The 12,038-nt window shown below is 40.0% G+C and overlaps 1 pseudogene; it reads left to right on the top strand.

Annotated features, from left to right (window-relative positions):
* The first annotated feature begins 15 nt into the window (after window positions 1-15).
* Window positions 16-9,484, top strand: LOC137734881 (N6-adenosine-methyltransferase non-catalytic subunit MTB-like; annotated as a pseudogene).
* Window positions 9,485-12,038: the final 2,554 nt, after the last annotated feature.

Raw genomic sequence — 12,038 nt, 5'->3', positions numbered from 1 at the left:
TTGCAATGTCAACGTCAAACCCCTGCGAATTTAGGGTTTTAGGTGGATTAGCTTGCAATTTTTTCTTAATTGTGTTGTTAGTGTGTTTATGTGCAATTACTAGCACTAATATGAAAAAATGAATTGGTTTAGTTGTTTTTCTTTTAGGGTTTTGGTTGAAATTGTGTGTGAAGCACTCTCTTATTGCAAAAGAAAAAAGCTTGAATTGGATTTTTGGTAATTCAGTTTGATTGTTGGTTAAGTCAATCGAATTGGGTTCGGGGTTAATTGTGATTTGTTTATAGCTCTCTTATTTTTAAGTGGATTCGTTGACTTGTGTTGATTTTGTGTTTTACATCTGGACTGGATCCAGGATCATTTCGTTACTAGGCTTTCCAGTATCTGCTCCTGATGTAAGCACATCAGGCAAATCAGAAATAATAGTAATAATTATTATGTTTGTTAGTTTGAAGGCTTTAGGGTTTTGATGGATTCTCCCGAACGTAGTTGAAGTCATGTGAAACGAGAGTTGGCGGATAGCTCAGATTTGAGGAGTGATAAGGCTGGAGACGATGAAGAGTGGGAGGGCAGTGATAAGAGGGAGCACAGGTCAAGCCGATGAATAAAGTCTGGCAATGCATAAGACACGGGAGGAATAGAGAGCGGTGGAAGAAGGAGAAGTTATGGGGACAGAAGTGAGAGCCGAAAGAGATCAGGCGGCTCTAGCATTGTAGATAGTGATGAAGATGATTATGACTCAAGGAAAGAGTCGCGTTCTAAGAAGATGAAGCAAAACAAGAGAGCAGTTTAGAAAAGTTCAGCAGTTGGTATCAGGACGGCGGATTAGAGAACAGGCAAGATGGCGGAGATAAGTCGGGAAGTAGAGGGTCAATTCGAGCTGAAGAAGGTGATAGAAGGAAAACGAGCTCAAAGCTTACACATCATGAGGATACTCAGAGTGAAAGTAGGAGTAAAGAGGAAAACCCCATGAAGAAGAGCCCGAAAAGACACTTGGTAGAGATTCCAGGCATTCAGAGAGCAAGGAAAGCGGGGCGAGAGGACGCATGGTTCTTCTGAACAGGTGAAAACCTCAAGAAGAAGATGGGATGAATCAGAAGTTGGGAGAAAGGCAGAAGAAAGTCATTATGAAAAATCTGATTCAAGAAGCAGTATGCCTTCTGATCCTAAGTATGAGAGTTCTAAAGAGAAGAGTGTCTCTGCGAGAAATGAACCCAGTGACAGGAGAATCCGTGGTGTGGATTCAAACAGTGATAGGCCTACCAAATCTAACAGGGAAGAGAGAAAACCTGATGTGCAAAAGAGTAAGAGCAAAAGCAGGACAGAAACACTGGAAGAAGACAACAGGGATAGTCCTGCCACCTGTGAAGATAGATCAGGCAGGGAGAAAACTGAAGGGCATAGACAGCAGAGAACTCCAACTGGTCGGGATGTTGCTGAAAGCAAGGAGAGGTCTTTGAATGCAGATGAAGAAACAAATGGGGGGACGAAAGACAAGGGTCCTAGAGAAGTAGGAAGTACCACCAGGTTGAGGACATCTGATAGGAGTGGGATGTTGGAAATTCAAATCAAAACAAGTTGCTATTGTTGAAAATCAATGTCAAAGTTAGGCATTGAAAGTTAGGCAATGTTAGGTATGGTTGAATAAAAATTATTAGGTGCAATTAATGTGTTTTGTGTGGTAATAAATAATTTTAGTTTAATCATTTGGTTTGCTATAAATACCCAAGTTCTCAAGCATTGTAAATCATCCCATCCAAATCCCACTTCCAATTGTGAAGAAGCTTGTAAGCTTTTTTATTCCAACAATTTGTAAACCTTTTCATATATCAAAGTCCAAGTGTTTTGCCAAAGCTTTTGCTTCCCTCCTTTCTCTATTTCTTTCTTTGTCCAATTTTATTTGAGAGTGCAAAGTGAAAGAGGTGTGATAGAGTTTGTAAACTTATCACCCACATATTTTGGTATTGAGTTAGTAAACTGTCAAATACTAACAATTGGTATCAGAGCCAGAATACCATTCTGGCAGGTGCAGCAGTTATGGCGTCCAACTTAGTGCAACTCCAAGTTCCCACATTGAAGAAAGAAAATTATGAAAGATGGTGCATCCAATTCAAAGCATTGTTTGGATCACAGGAGCTATGGGAAGTTGTCAGTAGTGGGTATGTTGTACCCACTGCCGAGCAAGAAGCCGTATATACTGCGGATCAAAGGAACACTCTCAAGGACTTACGAAAGAAGGACCAAAAGGCGATGTATCTTCTATACCAGGGTTTGGAAGATTCAACGTTCGAGAAGGTTGCAGAAGCAACAACGAGCAAGCAAGTATGGGATACACTCAGTACAATCTACAAAGGAGTAGATCGAGTCAAGAAAGTGAGGTTACAATCACTTCGAGCAGATTTTGAAACTGCTCATATGAATGAAGGGGAGAGTATCTCCGACTATCACTCAAGGCTCATTGTGATAGTAAATCAGATGAGGAGAAATGGCGAGAGACTCGATGAAGTACGAGTTGTGGAGAAGATACTCCGGTCACTCACATCTAAGTTTGAGCATGTGGTGACTGCCATTGAGGAATCCAAGGATTTGGAGGTGATGAGCGCAGAAGAGCTACTAGGATCCCTCCTAGTTCACGAGCAACGCATTCAGAAGAATGCAAGCCCCACAACGCTAGAGCAAGCTTTGGAGTCAAAGTTGAATATTGACAAACCAAATAAAGGTCGTGGGCAGTGGAACTCACGTCGTGGGAGCTCATCCAACCGTAGCCGAGGACGAGCCCGAGGAAGAGGTCGAGGCTATGCACAAAATCAAGGTCAGTCTCAGGAGTGGAGATCTACTCGAGGAAAGGCGCATATCCAGTGTCACAACTGTAAGCAATATGGACATTATGCCAATGAATGTTCACATAAAAATGGTGAGCATGTCAACATGGCAGAATCAAGTGGAAATACTGATGAAGAACTTACAGTCTTACTAGCACACCATGATTCCAGTAGCCAACAAGATGTTTGGTATTTGGACTCTGGTGCAAGCAATCACATGTGTGGAAAGAATGAGTTTTTTGCCGAACTCAAAAAAGGGGCCTATGGATCTGTAAGTCTTGGTGACTCCTCAAAGTTGCCAGTTGAAGGCAAAGGGAAGATCAAGATCATCCAGAAGGATGGAAGAGAAGAATACATCTCCGATACCTACTACATACCAGGTATGAAGAGCAACATTCTGAGCATTGGTCAACTGCTCCAGAAAGGGTACATTATACATATGGAGAACATGCTTCTCACTCTCAGGAATGCAAGGAGAAAGCTTATTGCACGTGTTCGAATGTCAAAGAACCGGATGTTTCCGTTGAATTTGAACACAAAGATTGGAAGCTGCAACATCGGTGTAATGGAAGATGAGTCATGGAAATGGCATCTTCGATTTGGCCATCTTAATTTCAATGGCCTAAAGTTGCTGTCAAGTGGAGGAATGGTTCGTGGTCTACCCCAGATTGAAGCCACACGCCAAGTATGTGAAGGTTGTGTGCTTGGTAAGCAAGCACGACTATCGTTCCCTGTTGGTGATACATGGAGAGCAAAGGCACCACTGCAGTTGGTGCACACAGATATATGTGGTCGATTGGATCCCATGTCTTATGGAGGTAATATGTATTTTATTACCTTCATTGATGATTTCAGTAGAAAGACTTGGGTCTATTTTCTCAAGGAGAAGTCAGCTGCCCTAAAAATTTTCAAGGAGTTCAAGGCACTCACAGAGGCAGAAAGTAACCACAAGCTTGTGGCTGTGAGATCAGATAGAGGTGGAGAGTACACCTCCAATGCTTTCCAAGCATACTGCAAGGAGCAAGGAATTAGGCATCAACTTACTGCTGCCTATACCCCACAGCAAAATGGGATAGTCGAAAGAAAGAATCGAACCATCCTTGACATGACAAGGTCCATGCTTAAGGAGAAGAATTTGCCAAAAGAGTTATGGGCAGAAGCTGTAGCTTGTTCGATTTATTTGTTGAATCGATGTCCAACAAAGAGTGTCAAGAGGATGACACCACAAGAGGCTTGGAGTGGATACAAGCCGAATGTTACACACCTAAGAATTTTTGGGTGTGTTGCATATGCTCAAGTTCCAGAAGCCAAGAGGAGGAAACTTGATGATAGAGGTGAGAAGTGTGTGTTTGTGGGCTATAGTGAAGAGTCCAAGGCATACAAGCTTTACAACCCACTAACTGGCAAACTAGTGGTTAGTAGAGATGTCATCTTCAGTGAGGAAGAGACATAGACGTGGAACAACAAAGAAGTCAGTAAAGAGAAGATCGTCTCCACTGATTTTGAAGAACCAGAAGTTGTACCACCGATTGAGCAACAGCCGGCTCAAACAATCACAACAACTCCAGTGCACAGAATTGCAAGGAGTGGTCCTACATCTAGTGAGGAAAGCAGCTCCTCAACTCCAGTGAGGTTAAGGAGTCTCACAGAGATTTATGGACAAGAAGAAGAAGAAGAAACCAACCTTTTCTGCTTGTATGCAGACCACGAGCCTTTCTCATTCAATGAAGCTGTGGAAGAAGATTGTTGGAAGAAAGCCATGGAAGAAGAGATCCATGCCATCGAGAAGAATGACACTTGGGAGCTGACAAAGCTCCCACCAAATCAGAAGGCTATTGGTGTCAAGTGGGTTTACAAGATCAAACGCACTGCAGATGGGAGTGTGGATCGATACAAATCAAGGCTTGTAGCAAAGGGCTACAAACAGAAGTATGGAGTGGACTATGATGAAGTCTATGCTCCAGTTGCGAGACTTGACACGGTAAGATTGTTAATCTCTCTTGCCGCACATCATAAATGGAAAATTTATCAACTAGATGTCAAGTCAGCCTTCCTTAATGGAGTACTTGAGGAAGAAGTGTACGTGGAACAACCGGAAGGCTTCCAAGTACAAGGAGAAGAAGATAAGGTGTATCGTTTGAAGAAGGCTTTGTACGGCCTCAAGCAAGCACCACGAGCTTGGAACTCAAGGATCGACAACTACCTTCACCAAAATGGATTTCAGAAATGTCCATACGAGCATTCAGTTTACATGAAGAATGGTGAAAAAGGGGAGTTCTTAATTATTTGTCTCTATGTAGATGATTTATTGTTTACAGGAAACAATAAGGCAATGTTCCATGAGTTCAAGCAATCCATGTTCAGTGAATTTGAGATGACTGACAATGGATTAATGTCATACTTTCTTGGCATAGAAGTGAAGCAAGAAAGTGATGGTATCTACATCTCTCAACAAAGGTACATGAGAGACATATTGAAGAAGTTCAATATGGACAAGTGCAACACTGTCAATACCCCAGTCGCAACTGGATTGAAGCTGTCCAAAGGAGGAGAGGGTGAGTTTGTAAACTCAACAGTGTACAAAAGCCTCGTTGGAAGCCTAAGGTACCTTACAATCACAAGACCTGATATAGTTTATGGTGTTGGACTCGTGAGTCGATACATGGAAACACCAAGGGAGTCTCATTGGCTGGCCGCCAAGAGAATTTTGAGGTACATAAGAGGTACTCTAAACTATGGTCTATTTTATAATTTTGGTGAAGATGCAAAATTATTTGGTTATTCAGATAGTGATTGGGGAGGTGACCAAGATGAAAGGAAAAGCACAACTGGCTATGTGTTTTTTCTAGGATCAACAGCTTTCTCATGGACTTCAAAGAAGCAATCAATTGTTGCTTTGTCATCATGTGAAGCCGAGTATGTTGTTGTAGCCTCAACCGTGTGTGAGGCAATTTGGTTAAGAAATCTGTTGAAGTTAGTGTGTCATCCACAAGTGGAATCGACTGTGATTCACGTAGATAACGTGTCTGCAATCAAACTTGCAAAAAATCCTGTTCAACATGGAAGGAGCAAGCACATTGATATTAGGTTCCATTTTCTAAGGGACCATGTGAAGCAAAAGACAATTGAACTTATCTACTGTCACACCAAGGAACAAGTGGCAGACATCTTCACAAAGCCATTGCCAATTGAAACATTCCGGCTACTGCGTGAAATGCTAGGAATGAAGGCGTTTTGATTTGAGGAGGTGTGTTGGAAATTCAAATCAAAACAAGTTGCTATTGTTGAAAATCAATGTCAAAGTTAGGCATTGAAAGTTAGGCAATGTTAGGTATGGTTGAATAAAAATTATTAGGTGCAATTAATGTGTTTTGTGTGGTAATAAATAATCTTAGTTTAATCATTTGGTTTGCTATAAATACCCAAGTTCTCAAGCATTGTAAATCATCCCATCCAAATCCCACTTCCAATTGTGAAGAAGCTTGTAAGCTTTCTTATTCCAACAATTTGTAAACCTTTTCATATATCAAAGTCCAAGTGTTTTGCCAAAGCTTGTTGCTTCCCTCCTTTCTCTATTTCTTTCTTTGTCCAATTTTATTTGAGAGTGCAAAGTGAAAGAGGTGTGATAGAGTTTGTAAACTTATCACCCACATATTTTGATATTGAGTTAGTAAACTGTCAAATACCAACATGGGAGGCGTTATCAGGATTCGGAATACTTTAAGATGGATTATGACAGGAATTTTAATCTTAAGCGGAAGGAACTGGAAAAAGATGGTTATAGGAATGATCGACCTAAAGGCAGAGATGATAAGTGGACTGGCAGGAGTAAGGACCAGGAAGGTTCCAAAAATGGGGACATCAATTATGATCATGGTAGGGAGTGAGAGCTGCCACGACGCGGTCGTGAGAGGACTGACAATGAAAGGCCTCACGGTTGGTCTAGTAATAGGAAAGATGGAAGATATGGTGGAGCTGTGAAGACCTCATCAAATTTTGGAATTTTAAATGAAAGTTACGATGTGAATGAGATCCAAACTACACCTATAGATTAAGGAAGAGCAGAATCAGTATCCTACTTTGCTAGGAGGACCGAAGCTGGTCAGCAGTCTGATGGGAAATCAGCACCGAGTGATGAAGAGTTGGCATATCTGCAGGATGACAGGACAAGGAGTGATGTATGGATCCGGGCCACCTAGGGAAGATTCAAAGGAAAGATATACAGATGATATTAACTCCTTGCGAGATCAGAATTCATGGAGGAAGGACTCTGATGCCCATGGAGGCAAAGGAAGAGGACAGAAAGGTTCCATGCCTGGGTACGGTACTGGTGGCCAAAGTTCTGGGGGGTAGTTCACAGCCTCCATATGGAAATGCGGAGCCAGGTTCCTTCAATAGAAATGTTTCGCAAGGGATGAAAGTGGGGAGAGTTGGTAGAGGAGGAAGGGGTAGGCTTACTGGAAGAGATAGCCAACCGGTAGGAATCCCACTTCCAATAATGGGATCGCCGTTTGGCCCTCTTGGAATGCCACCACCTGGACCTATGCAGCCACTTACACCTAGCATGTCACCTGTTCCAGGTCCACCGATGTCCCATGGTGTCTTCATTCCTTCATTTTCTCCCACCGTGTGGCCTGGGGCTCGGGGAGTTGACATGAATATGTTAGGTGTCCCACCTGGTCTCTCCTCAGTCCCTCCTGGATCATCAGGCCCAAGATTTCCTCCTAACAGGGGTACTCTGACAAACCCTGCCATGTTTTTTAACCAATCTGGCCATGGAAGGGGAGTTCCTCCAAACATATGTGGCCCTGGTTTTAATCCTGCAGGACCAATGGGACCAGGAACTCCGGCTGATAAAAATCAAGGTGGGTGGGTTCCTCATAAAAGTGGTGGACCTCCTGGTAAAGCTCCATCCAGAGGAGAGCAGAATGATCACTCTCAAAATTTTGTCGATACTGGTATGCGACCCCAGAATTTCGTCAGGGAGCTAGAGCTTACAAATGTTGTGGAGGATTACCCCAAGCCGAGGGATCTTATACAGAAAAAGGATGAGATTGTGACCAACTCTGCTTCACATCCCATGTATTACGAGTGTGACCTGAATTTCTTATTCAGGAGGTCAAGGAATGTGCTATATCTTGCATGGGTCTAGTTGTGTCAACATTCGGGGATAACCTTGATGTTGAGTTACCTGTATGCCTTCCTGTGCTTGTTGATCGAATGGGAAACGAGATCACTCGACTTTGAGCTGTGAAGGTAATTATTTTGCTCACTTTTGTGATTCTGCGCATGTTCATTTTTTTTTGGGCTTTCTTTTCTCAAGGCAAAAACACGGGACTCTCTATTTCAATGTTTATGTGTTTAGTTTTTAAGGTCTTAAGTGCTTTGCTTCCAGGCATTTTCCGTCATTGCTGCTTCTCCACTGAAAATAGATCTGTCCTGTGTGTTGGAGCAATTGATTGTGGAGTTGACTGCATTCCTAAGGAAGGTGCGGTAATTTGCTTAATTTGATGTTGAATTGATACTTTGTACAAATATTTTTTATGACATTTGTTTTAGAACCCCTCAAACATGTATGGAATTTTTTCTAACATTCTTTGCCTTTGTGGAAATCAGGCCAATCGGCCCTTAAGACAGGCCAAATTGGGGACCTTGAATTCCCTAATTATTGCTTACGGCAACAAAATTGGTTCAGCAGCTTATGAAGTTATTATTGTAGAGCTTGCTACACTGATAAGGTTCTTTTGCTGCTTCAACCTTTTTTTCTTTTTGTTCTATTCATAGTATTGTCTGATCAGTAGCTGGGTGGTTTAGTTTCTGAACCCTAATTTCCTTTCAATACCCCTTTACAGTGATTCGGACTTGCATATGACGGCCCTTGCCCTGGAACTCTGTTGCACCTTGATGGCTGACAGGTCAAGCCCAGTTGTTGGTTTGGCTCTTAGAAGCAAAGTTCTTCTGCAAGCACTAACGTTAATTAGAAGCTCATTGCTGCAGGGGCAAGCCCCTTCGGTAAAAAATTTCTATCTAGCGGGTGTTTTGTTATGATATTGAAACTTTGCACATGTTTGAGAACATACTTTGTTGAATAATGCAGGCTTTGCAAAACTTTTTTGCTTCCTTGGTGTATTCTGCAAATACAAGTTTTGATGCCTTGCTAGACTCTCTTCTTTTGAGTGCTAAACCATCTCCTCAGCTGGGTGGGATTGCAAAGCAAGCTTTGTATTCAATAGCTCAATGTGTGGCCGTCCTTTGCCTTGCTGCTGGTGACCAGCAATGTTCATCTACCGTGAAAACGCTCACTGAAATTCTCAAAGATGACAGCACTACAAATTCAGTAAGTCGTCCTGTTCGGAAAAAAGATGAAATCAACCCAATTATGATTATATTCACGGATGACAGGATTTGGTGGTGTAAGCAAACTGTCATTGTACAGTTGAGGTAGCCTAATAGATTTTAGAAGAGATTAAATCCACTACCACGACCATATAGAGAATCAACGTTAGTTCTTAGGCTGAAAAAAAATAAATAAATAAATAAAAGTTGCATGTAGGGTTGATGTTTTTATTCTTAACACATTAATACATCAATGTTAATTGTATAAATATAAAGTCTTCTACGATAATATTTTCTACATTAACCTCTACTTCTTCAAGAAAAATATATGAGTGAGGTTTCGCAATGCAGACTTGTGTACATATCTTTTTCACCAAAGTGAAAAGACTTTAGGAATTGGATTATGTAAATTATGGTTTTAAAAATTCATAACATGTCAATATTCTTTTCCAAAGAGAGGAATGTATGAATGGGTTGAGATGGGTATAACATTTTTAAGAGAATTAAGTTGACTGTTTTCTTGTCCAAAGACTTGAAATCTCGGTTGTTTTCTTAATCTTTTACATGACTGTTATACGATAAGGTTACATAATCTATTATCAAATTATGGCTGTTTATGTTTCTTGCCCAAAGGTGTAACATAATCATGCATGAATAATGAAAATTAATATATAGTGGAGCAGATGAAGAAGGCGAAATTCATAGTTTTTGGGTATGTTTTCTGTACCAATGATTCTGCTGTTTTGGGGATCAATTTTATTGGAAGCATGACATAGAAACTGCATTCGGTATGATACTAGATACCGACCCCTGAAATATGTTTGCATCTAGTTTTCACTCAATGATTCATGGTAATAATATGTTTTGACCCTGTGTGCCATGAGTTTTCAGTAGAACTCCACACCCCTGTTCCATTTGGGTACAAACTCTTCCAAAACTCAGTGTAGCTCTTGACAATGTGTTACCACTGGTGCAAGTTTTTTCAGCACCGTACTTCCTGCTACTCTCTGATAATTTAGTACCTATTGAATATGTATTTCATGAGTAATTTTGGTGAAGGAGTGTTTTCCCAAGTGGGAGAATAAAAGTAAAAAGTTTTGGGCTACATACTCATTAAATTGTTCCATAGGCATTGTGTTCTAATTGTATGTGGGAGTTGTTTTTGTATCGTCCTAACACATGAAAATGAACTAAAGTTTTACCATATGTATTAAGGTTTCCTTCTATGTTGAATGTATGTGTAATACATTAGCAACTAATTGTTGATAGCAACTGATTGTTGAAAGAATTACCGTTAAATCATGCTTCTGACAATGACAACATGATTAAGTTGCATAAGTATATGATGTATGTGTGCATTGTCAAACTTCTGTCTCTTGCATATGGTTGCCTTGGATGGTTGCATGTTGATCTTTAATAACGAGTATGATGTTAATAAGACCTAAAATTAATACCTATATCTCTGTAGGTCTAATTATCCCTTACTGTTTGATTATATATTTTGGGTATCCATCGTACATGTTGAAACGAATGCCAACAAATAGATGAGATATCTTGTGAAGGACAGACCGTGATATTCTTTTATTGAGATTGTGATTAATTTGCATGCTTAGGAAATTTTATGGTAATATGCTTATGTATAAACTGATTGACGTAGTAAAGTGGCTAGTAAAGCGTACATGTTTCAAAATTTTATCAAAAGTGTTGTTCTGCAATCAAGTTATGATGTTGTAGATTAAGATAATTCTATATTGTTTTGCATTATATCTTGCATATTAACCTAATGTACGCTTATGCAGTAAGGATTCCTTTGGTTTATTTAAAGGATGTGTGCAATAAAGAATCATTGTGGCTAACCAGTTAGAAATTGGCTAATTCTACTGCTATAAGAAAGTCTTTTAGACATTAAGTTGTTGATATGCTAAATTAGTGGGAGTGTTGTTTGCCCTATGTTATTTCTGTTTAAGACTATTGTGTTTTCAATTCAATTCATAGTTGCATGTCACGGTTATTCGTTGAATAACTAGTTTAATTGTGTATGGAAGAATTTGTTCTTCACTGGAAGTATATTGGCAAACTCATTGGAGTTTGATAAAGGACCAAAGTAACAATGTTTAAAGAGCACGTTGCAAAGATGGGAGTACCGGAATCATTTGATTTAGTATATATGTGGGAGTGAACTTCCAATCTTGTTTGTTTACTTTATAGCTGTTTGCTGCCAATGAATGGAACTTGGTGTTTGTTTCTCATATAACAAAATATTCGTTAATTTTTTTTAATCAAATTAGAAGTTATTTATAATTGAACAAAAGTGAGGACGAAAGAAGGTCTACTTCTTTTTTAGAGTTGAAAAAGCACTTCTGGAACCATGAAGTAAAAGAAGAAAAGGTAGACAACTCATACTAAGAACCTAACATAACAAGTAATGCCCCATGCCTTTCTTTGAGAGAGTTTTTTTTTTAATCCAATTAGATGTCTTAAATATTTTCGATTTGGTTAATGTTTTACAAGAATGATCTATAAGGTACAATTTGAAAAATAAACGGTTCGGGTAGTTAAAATTCAATATGATGTGTATCCCACAACTAATCCCCATTAAAAAAAAAAAAAAAAAATTAGAAATCTCCTCCCTTAAAGGTTTCCTTTCGTCACGTTTTCTGCAGTCAGCACCAAACCAGTCTATTATGGGGTGACGACGGAGGCATATTGAAGCAGCAACAATCGATCGGGAGGCGCTAATCTGGCTATAACGAGTGAGTTTTCTGATCAGAGTGAGTTTGTCCGTTTTCATGATACACACATTGCTGCTACAATTTTGGGAGATCAGTTATGAAATAAGAACTTTGCTTTTTATGCGATCCAATTTGGAATGGATCAAAAGTG

Source organism: Pyrus communis, chromosome 5 (genome assembly GCF_963583255.1).
Source record: "Pyrus communis chromosome 5, drPyrComm1.1, whole genome shotgun sequence".
Classification (NCBI taxonomy): domain Eukaryota; kingdom Viridiplantae; phylum Streptophyta; class Magnoliopsida; order Rosales; family Rosaceae; genus Pyrus; species Pyrus communis.
Note: the sequence above shows the minus strand (reverse complement) of the source record. Positions and strands in the feature narration are given on the sequence as shown.